Raw genomic sequence first — 6,376 nt, forward strand, 5'->3', positions numbered from 1 at the left:
TAACCCTAATCGAATATGATTATGGATTAATCCCCTATTCCTTCACATCCACTCTTCCTGTGAATTAATCCATTCAATAATAATCAATCACCCTTAATCTGTAATCATCAACTTATTATCAAATTCTAAAATCTACTTAAATCAATCGAATAACCTATAGGATCGAAAGAGTGTGATAGAGGGGGGGGGGGGGGGGGGGGAATATCGTGCGTTTAAAAACTTTTCTTTTACTTGTTTAAATCAAAGTCGTGCAGTGGAAAAGCAGAGAACAAGTTCGATTACTTGGTTCGAAGCCTAGGTCAACTCCTACTCCAAGGTCTGCGATCCTTGATCGCACCGATGGACAATCCACTAACACTATTCTTTCAAAAAACCTCGGAAAGAAGCAGTGCATACAATATGCAAGAATATAAGATAGTAACAAACTACTATCTTATATGAATTTAAGTACAATGCAAAAATAAAAGTATACCAACAGTATATAAAAGTTGAAGCTCGGTCAGCACTTGAACGAAGTAGTTGCTTGCGTGTAGACGAATTGTAGAACAGTAGCATGAACAACAGCAATTAGCACAGAGATGAACTTCGAACTAGATAGATTTAGTTACACAGCCTCAGACCTCAAGCTCATTTTTATAAGAGTCGTTGACATTCGATCGACCGATCCCTAGGTTCGGTCGACCGAACCAGCTCCCTTCCATCATCACTAAGATCTTATGCTGATTCGATCTTCGACACTTAATGACATTAAAGTGTTCGGTCGACTAATCACCTTTTTCAGTCGACCGAATAGAGAATTTTCCTATTCTCCAAGATTCACACTTAATGTTGCATTGATGAGGTATCATTCGGTCAACCGATCTGCTGGTTCGGTCGACCGATTTGCTGGTTCGGTCGACCGATTAGTTTAGTTTCCTTTTATGCTTCTAACCGAACTGATCTGTGCCACGTCGTCAGGGTTCGGTCGATCGATCGAGATTTGATCGGATTTCACTCTGGTTTGGTCTGAACTGGAGTCTATTTTGAGTTAGTATGGTTCGATCGACCGATCCTCGTGTTCAGTCAATCGATTAGGCCGAACCTACAAAACAGAGTTAAACAGTATATTCCTACAAAACAGAGATTAACACAGTAACATATAAAATACATGAGTAATAATAATAGACAGTTCAACTGTCTTAATCTAAACTTGAAAATCTTCCCGATTTCTTCAGTTGGATCAATGACATTAGATCATTCCCTTCAGGAACACGACTTCACTATCGCTCCTCCAATTATTTATCTCAACTTACCTGCTAAATTTTGATCCTCCAGATCTTTTTGGACTTTTCACTTAGTCTTGATCGGCTCGCTAGGACTTTCTCTCAATCTTCGGTCCTTCAGACCTCTCGATCTCACTGCCAAGTGTCGAGTCCTCTTGACCCACTTGGTCTTTCCACCTAGGTTCCACGATCTACTAAGACTTCTCCTGCCTAGCCTCCAACTAGGTCATTCCCGATTGAGTAAATAGCTTGCATACTTAGTTAACTTGTTAGAACACAACAAGACTTAACTTGAACTCTTGACAACATCAAAACTTAGGTTTGATTCTGGTGCAACTTACATCAACATAACCATCATGAATTAATCCTACACAATGTTAGGATGTATACTAAAAGCTTAGCTTTTTGTATGAACATTTATATTTTGAAATGAGAATCAATCTGGTCAAATGTTGCATGTTAATGTAGTTATCTATTTAATTTATATTATGAATAACATGGTGTGTGGTGTCACACAGAAGATCATGTTATTAGTTCCTTATAAATTATAAATAGTAGCTCACGACCGAGATGGATAGAGGCAAACCATTAGAACAGTTATAGTGTAATTTAGAATTAGTTTGTCTTAACTATACAATTGCACTAGTACACTATGTGTGTATTGAGTATGATCATTTGAGGTTGTTTCTTTTTATACTGACTCCATAAAAGAATAAAACCTCTGTTATTATGGATGTGCGTACTCTTAATCCTGATATAATAACAAACACATATATTTAGTATTTATTTCTTTAATTTATCAAATAGTGAGATTTATCCAGTTAAATCAATAGGTCTGATAAGTTAGAAAATAATATTATTTATATGGTATATTGTTGATGTAACGACCCAAATTTCCTCATTTGGAGTTATAATAGTGGTTAAAAATATTTAGAAATGCTTTAGAAAAATTCTAGAGATTTTTAGAGTATTTTTATGTAATTTTTGGATGTCGTTTGGTATTTTTACTAAATGAAAGAAGTTTCGACAAAAATAATGTCCAAGCCGAGATTCGAACCGGAGACCTCCGACCGAGCCAACTCTTAAGCGAATCCAGCTGACCAAGTGTTCCAGTGAGCATTTGCTGATTAAAGAAGGATAAAATTTTATTTAAGCCGTGGTTAGTAAATAGGAATTAAATAGGGGAAAAAGGGTTCGGCTGAGGAATCGAACCCGTGACCTCTGACCCGGTCAAAACGCGGCTGACCAAGGATCTAAGCGGCTGGATCTGTTTAGAAGAGGGTAGCGAATTTATTTAAGTTAGTTAACAGAAATAGTTAAGTATTAAAGGGAGAACCTAGGGATTATTTTTCCGAAACCAAAACCTCTCCTCTTTCTTCTTCTCTCTCGCACGGCGTCGGGCTCTTCTCGGGCAGAAACGGAATGAAGCCCTAGCTTCGTCTCCGGCGGCCGGCGAAGGACAGATTCTGGGAGATCTTCACGGAATAGAGACCGACTCATCGAGGAGAGCTTGTGGGCACGAAGAGGAGTCGGAGATTCGAGCCCTCCGTGAACCCTAGAAGCCCTCTTGTTCGGGCGTGAGTCCAAGAAGCAAGGTAAGAGCTTCCTCACCTGCAGTAGAGTAGCTTCGGATTCATGTTGGATTCATGTTTTTGGTTTGGTTTTGGAATTCGTTCTTGCTTGTCTGGTTTGATTCCGGAATTTAGCTAGTGCATTCTGTATAGAAGGAGCTCGACGCTCTTTGGAAGGCTTCCCTGTGGTTCTGTGGGAATCGTTTCTGTCCTTGTAAGGGCTTGGTTTTGATTTTTTTTTTTCCGTGAGGATTTAAGCGTCGAGTTTCTGTACGCAATCTGTTTGTTAAAAATCCTAACAGAAATGTTAGCTGGTGTAATGAGAATTGAAGTGAGTTTTTCATAAAGTTCTAGCTTTGAGTGAGATTTTTCGTGATGTCTTCGGCTGAGTTCGTGCCCTCCGTGAAGTTTGACTTCGAAGTGTTGTGTTGAGTTCTCGTTGCATCTCCTTTCTTTTGCTGTTGCTGGATGTCGGATTTGGTCTTGAAACGAATGTGTGCTTCATGTTGGGTTCGGGAATTGGAAGGATAGTAAGTTTGCTTGAAATTTTCACTAATGGTGTTGGGTTCTTCTTTTGGTGGACATAGCTTTGGTGGTTAGATTTATGGATTGGAATATGATTTCTGTGAAAACATTGGTACCCAAACATTGCATGTTTGCCATATGGAATTAGGTGTAAGATTCTGATTATGTGTGATAGTAATATGTTGGGATTGCCTGTTTCTCTTTTTATCACAATTGTTAACATGGCCTAGTGTTTCCACATAGGAGTCCACTTGTCAATCCTGAAGGGGAATTGCCTGATGGTGGTTTACTCTGTTCCTATGTGGGTTTTCGTTCAAGGATGTTCTGTTGCAGAAATTGGACTTGGAAAGATGATGTACTTCCTCCTTAAGTTGATGTCCTTCCTTCATTCTAGATTTCTCGGCAGATTAGAGAGTGTAATTGAAGTTGACGAGTTCTTCTTCTTCAAGTTGGAGTCCGAAAGTTTTGGTCGGATGGTTAACGTTTTAAACTTTGTTCAAAGAGGATTTGTGTGTTCACTTGATATTGTTCGGTTTCGTTAGATCTCTAGTAGCTTAATTAGATTTGTAGATTATAGTGCAGATTCCTTTTTAATTAATCTACAATTCTTATATATAGCATGCTTAGTCTTGCTTCAGTTCATATGGGACTACGGTCCAATGGGTGGGCTCCCATAGTCGCCCCTAGGTTCAAATAACCTAGCAAGAGCAAGATAAGATAAATTAGCTTATAAATCAGTATTTTACTTTTATCAGTGGCACTGTACTGGACTCTCAGTTGTCCTTGGGTTGGGCTCCCATAGTCGTCCCTAGGTTTAGATAACCTAGTATGCTGGACTCTCAGTTGTCCTTGGGTTGGGCTCCCATAGTCGTCCCTAGGTTTAGATAACCTAGTAAACCCTACTAGATTCGGGACCAGCTATCTCGGGTCTAGTTAGGGATGCGCGCATAGCAAGTACAGTTGTCGGGCCCAAGAAGAAAGTTGATTATTATTTTGAAGTATTATAAGTATAAGTTTTTGAACAAGTAAAATAAGTTTCACATAAGTATAAAAGTATAAGTTTTAAACAAGTGGAATAAAAGAATAAGTTTAGAACAAATGAAATAAGTTTCATTTTGTTTTAAATCAGCAAGTTTAGTTTTCTTTTATGCTAGCATGTTATTTAGATTAGCTTACTGTTCTTTGTTATTAGAAGAGCATGGGTAGCTTTATATGTTTAGCATTTCAGTCTGTTTGATTCTTTTACTATTGGATGAACATGAGTAGTCTTCAGTAAGCATTCAGTTAGTTCATGTTATAGATATATGTACATGCATATCGAGTTTTTGTGAGTTAGATAGCGCTTACTAAGCATTCGCTTATAGTTTGCATTTCCTCTTACTGCAGATAAAGGAAAGGAAAAGATATAGCGACGGAAGGCGACAAGGTGGCGCGGATGGTGTGTGATGCCAGGACTATGGGAGAGACTTGGGCATTTTTAAGTTTCCGCATTTTAGTGTATAAGAAGCATTTGAAGTTGTACTTTAAGATCCATGTCATTTGAGATTATTTTTGTGTTAGATTGCATGCTAAGATAAACTCAGTTTAGTAGGTATATATTTTTGGTTTTGACACTTATTTAACTGCGTGGGTGTTTGATGTATATTCCAACCGCCTGTGGCTGATGTATACTATGTATGTATTTCAGTATATGGTCACCGGTACAGGGGAGATGTTGCCGAAATTTTTCGGTAGAGACTCCTTGTGGTTTCGATCATACCGGTTAAGTAGAGTTAGTAGTTAAGTAACGGTCACCCTTAGAGTGAGAAGGGTGGTCGTTACAGTTGATTATAAAAGGAAATTATGTCCTAGTAATCTAGGTTGATGATGTCCCCTTGAGGAGCTCATAAGGATTATCATGTAAACTCTGCAGGTGGACTTAGTCCGACATGATAATAAGGTAGAGTGATACTACTCTTGGAGTTAGATGTTAATTAAATGAGTTGTCTGTAAATCATTTAATTAACGGACATACGATATCTTAAACGCAAGGAGACTAACACACTCATGATAAGTATGAGCTCATATTGTAATATAGGATTGATGCGGTAGTTCAATAATAACTCTTTAGTGGTATGAGTTATTATTGATGAACTTGAGTTGGGTGCTCGAGTCGAACACAGGAAGCTCAAGTCCATCAGGAGGTCAAAACCAATTCCTCCTCTCAGTCCCTGTTGTACCCTCTATAAAGTCTCACATCACCTGTTTTGGTTTTGCTTCCTACCCAAGAAAGGGGTCGGCCACATCCTTGCTTGGTGCCCAAGCAAGGGGCCAGTCAAGCCTTGCTTCCTACCCAAGAAAGGGACCGACCAAGCCTTGCTTGGTGCCCAAGCAAGAGGCCGACCAAACCAAAAGAAAAGAAAAGAAAAAAAAAAGGGAGATTTTTTCTCAACAGAATTATAGATTTTTCTAAAAAGAATTACGTTGATTCTTTCTTAGAAATTTTTTAAAAAGAATTATATTAATTCTTTCCTAAGAAATTTTTCTAAAAAGAATTATGTTAATTCTTTCCTAGAGATTTTTTTAAAAAGAATTATATTGATTCTTTCTTAGAACTTTTCTAAAAAGAATTATACTAATTCTTTCTTAAGAAATTTTTCTAAAAAAAATTATGTTAATTCTTTTCTAGAGATTTTTTTAAACAAAAATCTATTACCTTTTCTCCTTTTTTATTTGGAGCAAAGGGTTATAAAAGGAGAGGAGGTTGTGCCACAAAAAACAACAATTCAATTAAGAATTGATAAGTTTTTCTCCACAACTAAAAACCCTCTCCTTTCCCTTAAGGTCGACGCCTCATTTTTTTCTTTCCTCTAGGGTCGGCGCCACACTTCTTTTCTTCTTCCCTTTTCTTCCCTCTAGGGTCAGCGCCCCATCTTCTCTTGGTGGCCGGAGCTTGGAGGAAAAGAAAACAAAGAGATGAAGCACCTTGGTGGTCGGCGGTTTGGAGGAGGAGAAGAAGGAGGTGTTCCTTTCTTTGCA

The 6,376-nt window shown here is 38.2% G+C and overlaps 1 long non-coding RNA gene across 1 annotated transcript; it reads left to right on the forward strand.

Annotated features, from left to right (window-relative positions):
* Positions 1-2,590: 2,590 nt before the first annotated feature.
* Positions 2,591-4,975, forward strand: LOC122049490. The gene is made up of 2 exons (XR_006130971.1): positions 2,591-2,857; positions 4,745-4,975. It is a non-coding gene; the product is annotated as an uncharacterized LOC122049490 (long non-coding RNA).
* The last annotated feature ends 1,401 nt before the right edge of the window (positions 4,976-6,376 follow it).

Source organism: Zingiber officinale, chromosome 2B (assembly GCF_018446385.1).
Source record: "Zingiber officinale cultivar Zhangliang chromosome 2B, Zo_v1.1, whole genome shotgun sequence".
Taxonomy (NCBI): Eukaryota; Viridiplantae; Streptophyta; class Magnoliopsida; order Zingiberales; family Zingiberaceae; genus Zingiber; species Zingiber officinale.